Raw genomic sequence first — 14,939 nt, 5'->3', positions numbered from 1 at the left:
TCTAGAGTGCTTCTAGGATAAAGCAAATATTACAGCAATTTGAGCAAGTAAAAGGTTTCACGTTATGAGCAAAAAGCTCGTGAAAGACTAAGAGAGAGAGTGGAATATTTCTGTGCGTTCAGGTGCATATCTCAATGAGGTTCGCCGTCCTTTATATAGTGGTGAAAGGACCATTGTAGTGATGGCAGATATTTTGTCTTGATGAAATTTTAATGCCATAACTTCTGTGTTTCTTGCCAAAACAAATTTGTCTCCCTGAATAACTTCTTTCCAAATATATTTTCTTTCCATTTGAAGTTGTAGTTGCCGTTACTCTTTCTGGATAAGGAAATGTTTCGTTAGAGTCTGCGTTACTCTGTTAATCTGAGATCTTTGAGATGTGACATCAGAGCTTCTGATAATCCTGTTCTATTAGATCCTCAGCATTGATTCAAGAGGAAGTTGAGAGCTTTTGATATTCTGCTATGCTGTTTTGCTCAGAGTCAGAACTTCTAGAGCGCGCTTCTTCTTCAGATGTTTCTGATCTTCTGGTACTTTGTATCTGATTCGATTCTGTATCTGATAAAGCGATCAGATTCCTTTGTTCTTGTTCAGAGTCCTGCACACTTAGAGAAATTTCGTTAGAGTGCCATTTTTGGTTTCATCCTTTGTTATCATCAAAATTCTGGAATCTGTTGTAGAACTATTTTTGTTCTTACAACCTTCTTCCCTCCATCCTCTTCATAACATAAATCACCACCACATGCCATCCACACAAACACCATTACCTCTGTTTCCACCCTTCATTTTCCGACCAAACTACATTTCTCCTGCAACCAAGTTATTCCGTTTTACACGACCAACCTCATCTTTATAACCTATGCCTCCCAACCGTGATAGAAACCTCCATCTGAGACTCACACTTCAAACACTAAACACAAGCTTCACCACCTTCATAACCTCATGTCGGCGAGCTCAAACCGACCACCACCAAACAATCTCTTCGCCTCAATCATTCTTTCATCGCCACCATGCTACACAAGTCACGCCACTACGTGAAATGGATCCCTCCTCTACCATCACCTCATCACCATCAATAATCATTGCTTCCTCTGTTTCATTTTCATCCTCAAAGCAACACACAACAACACCACTGCATACCAACTTGTTCTCCATCAAGCAGCTTCAAACCATACGCTCATAATAAACATCATCAACTACCATTGAGTACAAAGCCAAAAACCGCACAACGAACTACCTCCGTGTAACTTCGACTCAACAAGCTCAGCTCCTTGTGACTCACAGTACCAAGGAACACTAAGCAGTAGCAACATCGGCGTCAGTAACTTTTCGACTTTGAATTTTCTTTTTCATTTGTTTGGGTATATTGTTTGTTGTTCATATTATGGATGTATGAGTTTTTGGTTACGTTGTGTATTTGTTGAATTTATTTTGAATTTAAGCATTGTAATATGTTGAATATTGCATTGTGTTGCATAAATCAGACTTTGATCCATGGATTCAACATTGATTATATGTAGTTATGCCGTTGAAAATTTGTTTCAATATATTTATGTGATATTTCTCCGTGTTACGATCCTTGCGTACAAAATTTCGTTCTTGTTATCGTTACGTATAAACCGACTTTGAGAACATTATGTTTAGCTTTGTGTGCGTATCTTTGCGATAATTCTCATTTTAATTTCGATTGCAATGTTTTACATCATTACGGTTTGATGTTGTTGGTTTTACCATTGTGCGTGTTAAGCTTCAGTTCATTATAATTTGCACCTTTGTGTTACGATTTCCCACCTCCCATTCATCTTTCAAATCATTTTCACCATCGATTCAATAACTTCAAACCATTTTTGAATCAAACTATTTTTCCAAACAATTTAAGACTAACACGATAAACCCTCGATCAACATCGAGTTTTCTTTTCCGCCAACTCGAAGTGATTCAAAATATTTTTCTTAACAAAAGCGAAAGAAGAGGAACCTTAGAGTCTCACATTCCCTGAATCCTCAAATGATTGGTCCCGAGGCATACATCTTGGGCTAGCCGTTTGTTCTTTATTTTGTTTCTAAGACACTTAATATAAACTTGGACAAATAGGACCTTTGGAGTCTAATATTATAGTGGAACACCTGAACAATCGATTATGAGACACATGTCTCATTCTTATTGAGCGTTTGTTGTCCATCAAACAAATTTCATAAACACCTTGCATGAAAAAGGAACGTTGGAGTCTAGCATTCCAATGGAGCCCCGAATAATTGGTCCGGAGGCTCACGTCTCATTCTCACTGAGCATTCGTCATTCACCTAACAAATATCAACCAATCCAAAATTTTCTTTTTCTCGCTCCTGCATGATCGAAAACCTTTTTACAAATGAACATTGTTTAGTCCTTTCTACAATGAAACAAACAAGCGCTTAGTCTCCCATGCCCGAGCATACAAGCAACGTTTAAACCGCTAGAACGCGATCAAGAATGATCCTTCTACCGCGAAACAAACAAACACTTAAGTCTCTCATGCGCAGACATACAGGCAAACATTTAAACCGCTGGAATGCGACCTAAATATTTGTTCATTAAAATCAATCAACCAACACTCATTTGCTACCAAGAACTACATAACTTTGAGTTCTCCATCGCACTTGGAGATACATAGGAGCGAAATTCAACGTCTCATCAAGCACTATAACAAAAAAAACCCAAAAATATCTTTTATCTTGCACAGAACTATGTCGCTTTGAATTACTCATGGCACCTGAGTATACGTAGAAGCAAGATCCACAATCTTGTCAAACACCCTAATAAATTGTGACCTGTTTTATTTTTTTTTTATTTTGCACTTTTTATCACTCGAAGAAAACAATTAACATAAGCTAACATTTAATCATAAATTTAACTAAAAGATTCCCGTTGACTACAACGAACGTGAGGGGTGCTGATACCTCCCCCTTGCATAATCGACTCCCGAACCTGAATATGGTTGCAATGACCATTTTCATTTTCTCTTAAGGGTTTTATCAATATTTTCCCTTTAATTTTTTGGAATAAATAAAGTTCAATGTGGACTCTATTTAATATCATTTTTCCTGCGAACGCGCGAATGCCCTGCGAAGGATCGTATTATTCGAGATGTGACATAATGTAATCGATTTTTTTTGTCAGATATCTCAATACTTTCTCAATCTTATGCAAATCATTGATCGATTCACCACACACCTTCATCTGGTTCACGAGTAACACTAATCTTGAGAAGAAACCAAGAACCGATTCATCTTCTTTCTTCTATGTTATCTCAAACTACTTTCTCAGCGTCTGCAACTTCACCCTCTTCAGTTTTTCATCTCCGTCGTACAACCTTCAATGATCTTATTAAACACGTTAGGATCCACACATTGATGAATCAAGAAAAGAGTTTTTCCATCTTTCTTCATTTGTTCCTTGTGCATAACCTTCTGAACATCATTTGCATTCTCTTTCAATGCAGGTACTCCATCATTCACGATTTCAGCCACATCTCGTAATCTAAAGATAACATACATTTGTGCAACCTACCTCTCGTAGTTCTCGCCTTTGAATGCCTATAGATTCGTTGGAAAGTGTATTGATGTTGTATTACCCGTTTCGTAAAAAAATGAGAGTGGATGGTGCAGACATAAAAAGGGTTTAAAAACTTGATTCATCTCACAAAAAATATAGACAAATCAGACGTGTCTGACGGACATTACAAGAATAGTCGAAGGAAACTAATATAGAAATAAATTACATGAAGAATTAACCATCTAGAAACTCTGTTGGCACGATAATCATCAAAAAAGCCATTTTATCCGGCATATTTATCATCTTATCTATAATTATTTATAGAGTTAAATATGTTTGTGAACCTCCTAAATATTTCATATTTCACTTTTATCTCTAAATAAAATTTCTTTAAAGAATGATCCTCCTAAATATTTATATTCACACTTTTGGTCTCTCCTGCAACTTAGCGACGGTTTTTACAACTTAGCGAGATAACTAGCGATGATTTTAACAACATTTTATTATTTATCTACTGAATTATCAATGATTTTAGCTTAAGAGACCAAAAATGTAAATGTAATTTTTTAGGATAATCATTCTTTAAATTATTTTTTTTAAATATTAAAACTGAAATATAAAATATTTATGAGACCCACAATCATATTTACCCGTTATTTATACTATTTGTTTTAAAATAAATATGTCACTTAATAACTACCGAACTTTCAAATTGAAATAATACACCCTTCGATCATTATTATAACCAAATTTAATTTTTTTTTTGATATATTTGACTATTAATGTATTTAGTGTATATATAGACTAGATGTATTAACAGTCAAATATATTAAAAAAAATCAAATTTATTTATAATAATGAGCCGAGGATGTAGCATTTACTAAGGTGTCGGTGTAGCTCAATTAAGTTGGTTTTACACTAAAAGTAATAGATTTTGCAAAGTTTAGTTCTGTAGCTCAATTAGGTTGGTTTTACACTAAAAGTAATAGATTTTGTAAAGTTTAGTTTTGACTTATTTTATTTCCGCTTCTATCCGAGGAAATGGAATGTGGACCCAACTCATCCCAATTGACGTCGTGTGATGTTTTCTTATCACTATCTAAAAGATGTCACTCAAAGTGTCGTGGTTGAATTCCATCACCATGCTTGGTTCCACGCCATTTGCAACTTAGAATATGTCATGATTAAAAATAAGATGAAAAGTTATTAATGGTGCAAAATGAATCACTCGAGTTGGTGGGGCCAATGAAAATAAGAAACACCCACTTTTCTTTGTCAGCAGAATAAAAAAGAAAGAAACGCACACTAACTAGTATGACTATTTAGAGTTTGTAAATTTGATTGTGCTTCCAAAGCCAAAACAACACGAGTTTCCATTTAGGCCAAACTATTTGTTCGAATTCCCAAAGGCTAAAATATTTTAATTATCAATCTCATCGATAAAACTCCCATATCGAAGGACGAAGATTATGTTTGTTGAATAGTATATTCTTAGATTTATCTCATATTTTTTGTGGGTTAACATCAATTATTATTTTAATTTGTGAAAAATGGATTAAACATGATTTTGTGCATAATTAATCTCCTTTATTAATTAAGTGATCTTTTTAATTAAAGAATGAGTATCTAAAATCTGTTTGATGTGAAAAAAGTGTGAGCCTTAATCCTTGAGCCAAAATGGATAGGGACTCAGGTTATATATTATCTGGTTAGGTCCTCTATATAATCATTGAATCAAAAATATAATTGACGGTTCCACAACTTACCCTATTGAGAGATGTGAACGGAGAGTGTCAGATACAAAGGAAGATTTAATCACTTATCTTTTTAGAATTCTGAATCAATGTGACAAGAACGTCAACCCTTATTCTCAAATCATGTCTTCAACAAGTAAGTGTTGTTGTTCTAATTTCATATAATTGATCCATTAATTTTTTCCCTTACATTTTGTATCAGAATTCAGGTTATATGAGTTAGACCATTCAAAATGATCATTTCTCAAACAATAATGGTTATTTGACCATTCAAAATGATTTCTCAAACAAAGATAATTTCGAATAATTCTCTAAAGAGAATCCAAAAATTATACTTGATAATTTCTCAACTCAAATGAGGAGAAATTAACATAATTCTTTAAAGAGAATTTAAGAAAAATACTCGGAAAATTCAACGAGTTGAAAGAAAGGGGGAGAATTTGGCGCTTCAACAATTCGAAAGACGCAAAGTTATGAAGGAAAAACTCAAAATAAGTGTTTGATGTATTTTGGAATGAAATAAGGAATTTCCTTATATAATAAAGTGAGAAAAGAAATATATTTCACCTAGGCAATATGAGACTAAGGAATTTTTTCAACAAACACACAATGTACGACTTAAGGAACCTTTTCAAATTCATCTCCCTATATTGGAATATTGACATAATGTTCCAACAATCCCCCACTTAATTTTAAAAAAGTGTTTTAGAAGTAACATCAAACATTGCTAAGATTATGCATAAACAAATGTGTCTACGACTTGAACCTATGTGCAGTAAGTAGAATTTCGATTCAACAAGAGTGACACAATTGTCTTGAACTCTATCTCAGACATCAAACTCCCACACAACATTTTCTTAAGGTGTATTATAATATCAAATGCTATAATGGTCTTGCACGTGTATCTTGGTTTAGTGAAGACTCTAGGAATTTTGCCTCGCAATTCCATAAGAACCGACCTAAGTTCCGCAATCACATAGGTGAGTCTATCAAGAGTACTCATGTAGAATAGATACTCCCTCACACAAAGTATATATCTCATTAAGAGTTTCGATTAACTCGTCCTCTTACCGCTTCAGGATTCATGCTTCTCTTATTTACTATAGCATGATCACCTTATATTAATCACAACTTGCTATTACCCATTAAACCTATTTCTTGGGATCTCCAGTCATTTAGGTCAGGTTGCCATCATGAGCAACTCATTTCTCTATAGGCATTAGTTCTATCTTCTTTGATGTATTCTGGACTTTCTCTCTAGATAATCATTTTGTCAAAGGATCTACTAAATTTACATCAGTGCGTACATGATCCACTCTTACAGCTCCTTTAGAGATACAGTCTCTAACAATGACGTGCTTTCTTCTAATTTGACGTCTTTTACCATTATAATAATGGTTCTCAATTTTTTCAATAGTCGCGGTACTATCGCAAAGGATCAAAACATCTGGCATAGGTTTTTCCAACAAAGAGATCTTAACTAGCAAACATCTTAACCAACTTGCTCCTTCATTAGCAGTCGTTAATGCTATCATCTCAGACTCCATCGTGGATTGAGCCAGGACAATATGTTTATTTGATTTCCAAGATACATCTCCTCCACTATATTGAATATATAGCCACTAGTTACTTTGAAATCATCTGATAAGATATTCCAATCTGCATCATTTTATCATTCAAGTACAATAGGAAATCCATGATAATGCAAACCAAAATTCACAGTCTTTTTAAGATACTGTATGACTCGCTAAATAGCTTGCCAATGCTCATTATTCGGTCTACTAGTAAACTTACACAACAATCCTACGACATGTGCAATGTTGGGTCTAGTACAATCAGAGGCATGCCTAAGACTGGCAATGATGTTTGCATATTCTTTTTGTCGGATAGTTTCACACTTGGATTGTGTTGGAAAATATATTATTTCCGGCTTTATTATTGTATTTAATACTACCTTTATTTTTCTTTATTCTCCATTAAGGAGAAAATAAATTATAATAATTGTATCTTCACTATATAAACCAGTCTAAGACTGGCGAATAAAACATAACAGCTTTTACCTATTTTTTCCAATATGGTATCAGAGCACTGGGTTAGGGGTTACCGTAAAAGCTTTCCTCAACCTATTTTTGTTGGGTTAGGGGTTACCATAAAGTTTTTCTCAACATATTTTTGTTGGGTTAGGGGTTACCATAAAATTTCCCTCAACATATTATTTTTGTTCGACCCAATTCACATACCCGTTTAGCCTCCTATGGCGAATGACAACAACAGGTGGCCTTCCTCATCACAGGCCTACACTGGATCCAACCATGGCGACCAACCACAATCTGAATCAGGCTTCGGCCGTGGAAACGGCGGCGGCGGCGGAAACGGAGGTGGCCACGGAAACGGTGTACATGAGGAACCGCTGATGGTCATAAACAATGGCAGTAATGACGGTAACAATGGAAACAGGAACGACATTATTTTTGGTGACGGTTATTCCAATATAGGCGGTAATGATCAAGAGGGTTCCTCATACTCCCTCAAGGTATATATCCCTAAAATGAATGGGAATAACTATAATGAATGGACTTAAACCGTTTGATTGGTATTGGATAGCAAAGGAAAAATTGATTTCTTAACAAGAGTAGTAGCTGAGCCGACAACAGGATACCCTCGTTACAAATAATGGAAGTCGAAAAACTCCTTGATTATTGCATGGCTGGTAAGCTCTATGGAAACTAAAATAGGTAAGCCTTACATTTTTTTACCTTCCGCAAAGGATGTGTGGGAAGCTGTTAAGGAAACATACTCTGATATTCAAAACTCCTCTCAAATATTTGGTTTAAAATCAAAGTTATGGCATGCGAAACAAGGTGACAGAAGTGTAACTGCTTATTACAATAAATTGTTAACACTGTGGCAAGAGTTAGATCTCTGTTATGATGGAAATTGGAGGTGTACAGAAGACAGTGTTTTGTTTCTCAAGAGGCAAGAAAATGATCGTGTATTCATGTTTCTCGCTGGGCTCAATAAAGACCTTGATGAGGTAAGAGGTAGAGTTTTAGGAAAAGTACCATTGCCAACTCTTCGTGAAATTTTTGCAGAAATAAGAAGGGAAGAGGAACGACAAGGAATTATGATGGGCAAGACACAACGAAATTCTGAATCTGAAGGCTCAGCTCTGGCTACTAGGAACCTTGACAAGGGAAGAAGGTCAGACAAAGTTCCTTGGTGTGATCACCGCAAGCGCGAATGGCATACACGTGAAACTTGTTGGAAGCTCAAAGGCAAACCTCCTAACTGGAAGAAGAAAAGTGGTTGTGCATTTCAGGCTAGTAATTCTGATCAAGGGAAGCAACCTCCCCCGTCTCAGTTTCCACTCACTACGGAGCAACTAGACAGACTGTACAAACTCCTCAAGTCTCCAACCCCTTCTTGCTCTATAGCAACAAAAGCTAATTCTGCATTTCTTAGTGTCAGTCCTGGTCATACTTGGATAGTAGATTCAGGAGCCTCCAATCACATGACAGGTGAATCTACTTTGTTCTTTTCATATAGTCCATGTGCAGGTAATAAAAAAAAATTACAGATGGCTCTTTTTCAGCCATTGCAGGTAAAGGGTCAGTTGTGTTGTCTCAAATGTTAACTCTTAAAAATGTCCTTCATGTTCCAAATATATCTTTTAATTTAATATACGTGAGTAAATTAGCCCAAGATATAAATTGTCAAACTAATTTTTTCCGATCTCACTGTGTCTTTCAGGATTTGAACTCGGGGAAGATGATTAGCAGTGCTAAGGAGAGTGAAGGACTCTACTACCTTGACATTGGATTTGCATCACAACTACCTTAAAAAAAATAAGTTTCTGCTTTGAGTCTTTTTCTGTTTTGAATAATAAAGATGACAACATTATGGTATGGTAGGTCATCCTAGTTTTCGTTACTTAAAACACTTGTTTCCTAAGATATTTCACAATAAAAACTTTTCTTCGTTTAAATGTGAAGCATGTGAATTTGCAAAGCATCATCGTTCCCAGTTTTCAATACAGCCTTATAAACCATCAAAACCTTTTTCTATTATGCACAGTGATGTTTAGGGCCCTAAACGTACAAGTACACTCTCTCTCAAAAAATGGTTTATCAAATTTATAGACGACCATACAAGAGTATGTTGGGTGTACTTGTTAAAGGGGAAATCAGATGTTTGTCAGGCTGTAAAGAATTTTGTTTTAATGGTGCAGAACCAATTTCAAACAAATAGCCAAATCTTTAGAAGTGATAATGGTAAAAAAATATTTTAACACTATCCTGGGTGATTTTTTTCTAAAAAATGGGATATGTCCTAATACTCCTCAACAAAATGGAGTGGCTGAAAGGAAAAATAGACATATACTAGAGGTTGCTAGAGCTCTACTTTTTTCAAATAAAGTACCAAACTATTTGTGGGGCGAAGCTGTTTTAACAGATGCGTATTTAATTAACAGAATGGCCTCCAAAATTCTCAAATTTCAAACTCCTATTAACGTCTTCAAAAAACGTTTTCCTAGTACTCGTGTTTTAACTGATTTGACTTTAAAAATCTTTGGTTGCACAACCTCTGTTCATGAACATAAAAATGTTGGAAAACTTGAGCCACGTTCTATAAAATGTGTCTTTGTTGGATACTCCCCAACCTAAAAAGGATATAAATGTTTTGATCCAAAAAATAAGAAATTTTTTGTCACTATGGATGTTACATTCTTTGAAAATAAACCTTTTCTTGATGACACTCATCTTCAAGGGGGGGGGGGGGGAGATAAAGGAAGACTCGTTTCAAATTAAGGACATGATTTTTTTAAATAACTTATATTTACCAATATCACAAAATTCTAAGTTTTTTACACCTGCACCAACAGAAAATTGCCGTGATTCTTTATCTGATCCTACTCCTGTCATGAGTAAGGAACCTTGTGAATCCGAACCTACATTTTCTCTTGTAGAAAACAATGAGAATCCTGAAAACGATGATAATGATGATCTAATTGAAATGCCATAAAATAATGAGTCACTTCAACAAAACAAATTTGAATTAGGAAACAGGAATTGGAAAGGAAAGGTTTTTGTGAAAAAGCACCATAAAGGAAAGGACAAGTCCACATCTCAACACTGCCAGGAATCTGAACCGGTGAATGATCAATTTCCTAACAAAAGAAAAGGTAAGTCTATCTTTGTTTCTGAGAGTCGTATTTTATATCCTGATATAGATGATCATGTTGCCATTAGAAAACCTATCAGATCTTGCACTAAACATCCCATGTCCAATTTTATATCATATTCAAATTTGTCTTCATCTATGTCTGCCTTCACTTCAAAATTGTCTAGTGTAGAAATTCCAAAAAGTGTACAGGTTGCTCTAGAAATTCCAAAGTGGAGGGAAGTTGTAATTGAGGAGATGAAAGCTCTAGAAAAGAACAAAACTTGGAGTGTTACATCACTACCAGATTGCAAGAAGACAGTTGGATGCAAATGGGTGTTTACTATGAAGTATAATTTAGATGGGTCAATTGAAAGGTACAAGGCTCGCTTGGTGGCTAAAGGCTTTACTCAGACCTATGGCATAGATTACTCAGAGACATTTGCTCCTATTGCAAAATTGAACACTGTCAGAATTCTTTTGTCTCTTACTGCTAACATGGATTGGCCTTTGCATCAGTTAGATGTTAAGAATGCCTTTCTTAATGGCGATCTAGAAGAAGAAATATATATGGACATTCCTCCTGGCTTTGAAAACAAAATTGGATCAAATGTGTGCAAACTAAATAAGTCTTTGTATGGATTAAAGCAGTCCCCTAGAGCTTGGTTTGAAAAATTCACTCAGTCCATGAAGAAACAAGGGTACATCCAAGGACAGTCTGACCACACCTTGTTCACAAAATTCTCCCACGATGGGAAAGTTGTTGTTTTGATTGTTTATGTTGATGATATTGTCCTTACTGGAGACGATACAATGGAAATGACAAGAGTAAAAGAGAAATTGGCAGTAGACTTTGAAATCAAGAATCTGGGATTCATGAGATATTTTCTAGGTATGGAGGTTGCTCGGTCAAAAAATGGTATTGTGGTTTCACAGCAGAAATACATTATAGACTTGTTGAAAGAAACATGAATGAGTGGATGTCGTCCTGCAGATACCCCTATGGATCCTAATGCTAAACTTTGGGAAGAAGTTAATGTTTTTGTTGATACTGGGAGATATCAGAGATTGGTTGGGAAACTGATTTATTTGTCACACACCCGACCTGATATTACTTTTTCAGTTAGTGTAGTGAGTCAGTTTATGCATTCTCCTTTCGAGAAACATCTTGAGACAGTCTATAGGATACTGAGATATTTGAAGGGAAATCCTGGAAAAGGATTATTTTTAAAGAAGACTAGTGAAAAAAATGTGTTTATCTTCATCGATGCCGATTGGGCAGGTTCAGTCATAGATAGAAGATCAACCTCTGGATATTGTACTTATGTTTGGGGTAATCTTGTGACATGGAGGAGCAAGAAACAAGGAGTTGTAGCAAGGAGTAGTGCAGAGGCCGAGTTTAGAGCTATGTCTCAAGGTATTTGTGAAGGATTATGGATCCTTAGAGTCCTAGAAGAACTTAAGATGAAAATTGAGCTTCCATTGAAATTATACTCTGACAGTAAAGCTGCTATTAGCTTAGCTCATAATCTAGTTCAACATGATAGAACCAAGCATATCGAGATTGATCGACACTTCATAAAGGAGAAGTTAGATGCGGGAATCATATGTCTACCCTTCGTGACTTCAAGTCCACAAACTGCGGATATCCTGACAAAAAGTTTGGCAAGGCCTACTTTTGAGTATTTGATAGAAAAATTGGGCATGATAGATATCTATGCACCAACTTGAGGGGGGGGGGGGGGTTGGAAAATATATTATTTCCGGTTTTATTATTGTCTTTAATACTACCTTTATTTTTCTTTATTCTCCATTAAAGAGAAAATAAATTGTAATAATTGTATCTTCACTATATAAACTAGCCTAAGGCTGACGAATAAAACATAACAACTTTTACCTATTTTTTCCAATAGATTGTATGGTGTGCATGCATATTTACAGTTAAAGTAATTATATTTCTTTAATATCTTCTCCACATAGTATGATTGACCCAAAGAAATTCTTTATTCGAATCTCGTGGTCTTGATACCAAGAATCACACTCACTTCTCTGAGGTCTTTCATATTAAAGTTGTTGCACAACAATGATTTCACATCATTAACGGCTTGAATTTTTTATCCAAATATAAGTAGATTGTCTACATAGAGACATATGATATTGCAAATGCGATTCTCAAATTTGTAATAAATGTATTTATCACTTTCATTCACTTTGTACCCATTCGATATCATTAAGTTATCAAACTTCTCATGTCATTATGTTGGACCTTGTTTTAGACCATACATAGACTTATCTAACTTACTGACCTTGTATTTCTTGCCCATGAATTACAAACCCTTTTAGTTGGTCCATATAGATTTCTTCTTCTAAGTCACCATTTTAAAAAAAGAAAGTAGTTTCAACATCCATTTGGTGTGCTATTAAGTTATAAATAACATCCATTGTAATAAGTACCCTGATGGATGTAATTCATGTGTCTTGAGAAAAGTATCGAAGAAATCTATATTTTCTCTTTGTCTAAAACCTTTAGCTACAAAGAGAGCCTTGCACTTATCAATTGTTCCACTAGGTTTTAGTTTCTTTTTTAAAACACATTTACAAACGATTGGGTTACAACCATGGGGCAAGTTGTAGCGGTAAATTTTTTGAGATTAAGCTATTGATTAACTTAACTCACAAAGCAAGAGTCTCCACCGCGCTTTTATTATTTCCAAAGGAAAAGAAAAAAAGTACAAACAAAACCCAAATAAATTTTAAAACAAAACTAATAAAAAGAGATAAGGGTCTAGGGGTTGGTTATGAAAAGGGAAGGTGGTAGCACCCTAAACATCCATGGTACTCCATGGGAACCTCTTTGAAAATATGTACATTTTAGTTTAAAAAGGTGTTGTTTGCAAAAGATTTGAGAGATGGGAAAAGAAATATTTTTTCAATTTTTGTATTTGCCAAGACTTTTGGAGTCTCATGCCTACGTACCAACAAAGTGCAATGGAGGATCAAAACCTCATAGTTCGTGGTAAAAATAACAAAAATGTTTGTTTTGATTCATTTTTTTTATGAAAATGAATTTTGTCATTTTAAGGAGAACACTCAACTAGCCACCCACAAGTATGAGAACTTTGCATCACCACGGAGAAGGGCTCCAACTTGGTTAAAGATCAACAAGTATGCCACTAGCTCTCTTAGGTGGAAAAGAATTATCATCAATACTATAGAGATAGGAGAATTATATCTCAATGCCTAAACTTTGAGAAAAAAATTAAAAGAAAAAGTGCACAAAGAACACAAAATATATTGAATGAGTTATCTATTTTTTTAGTCTTTTTGAAATTTGTTTGAATATGCTTATGATGTATTAACATTTATTAAGAAAATGTTTTGAAAAATAACTTGACAAAAGTCAAGGTTTATTGAGAAAATGGTTCAAGTTTGAGAAACAAGAATGTTTTGAAAAAGAGAGAAGATTTTGAAACTTAAAGAAGGAGAGAAGAAGAAGAGACTATTCTAAAGCATGAAGTAAAAACTAGGGAGGAAAGATCTAACCAAGAGATAGAAAGATTTATGACATAAGTCAAGCAAGAATTCCGTCCTTTGGATTAAGCATCAAGCAAACCATGTAAGCAAAAAATAGTCATGCATCAGATGAAATCAAAATGACCAAGCCAAGTCTTCACAAAGAAGTCCAAAGTCAAAGGTATCAGATGAATCTCAATGTCTCAGAGCATAAGCTCCCAAAGCAAAGGTTAAGATTATAATTCTAAGTCCATAACTCCACAACAATGCTAAGGATAGTAACCACAAGTCCATGAATAAAGAGAACTAAGTTCTTCTTAGGTTTTTTCTTTATTAATGTCTTTTTACAAGGAAATGAAAGTCCAAATGGGCAAAGAACAAATAACATAAGTACAAATAATATGACATGAGATGTTAAAAATAAAAAACATAAAGTAAATGAAATTAAAGTAAAGAGCATAAGGTAAATGACATTAAAATAAAGTCAATGAAAATACATGTCAGTAAATGTTAGTGATTAAAATGGAAGATGGTTTTGTCATCTTTTGGAGAATGCCCAACTATTCGCCCACAAGTATGAAAATATAAACTTCCACATCACTTATGAGAAAGGCTCCCACTTGGATAAAATCAACAAGTATGCCACTGGCTCTCATAAAGGAAAAAGGAGGTAATATTTTACACAATACCATGAGGAGTAGGAGACTTACAATCTCACTTATAAAAATGACTTACTTTCAGGATAAATTTAGAGCTATGTTAAGCAATCGTAATTGGACTTATATAGAAGTCACAACTATCTAAGGCCGGTCAACAATAATGTTTGTGTTAATACATGCTAGAGACATGATATGTAAATCATTCTCCTGAAGTCATGCCACAAAAAAAAAAAAGAGGATGAATCAAGCACAAAGGCTAAGAGGATGGTCCATTACTCCAATTCATACTTCATAGTACTTAGGATAAACTTATGCATCA

Source organism: Lathyrus oleraceus, chromosome 1 (genome assembly GCF_024323335.1).
Source record: "Lathyrus oleraceus cultivar Zhongwan6 chromosome 1, CAAS_Psat_ZW6_1.0, whole genome shotgun sequence".
NCBI lineage: Eukaryota > Viridiplantae > Streptophyta > Magnoliopsida > Fabales > Fabaceae > Lathyrus > Lathyrus oleraceus.
Note: the sequence above shows the minus strand (reverse complement) of the source record.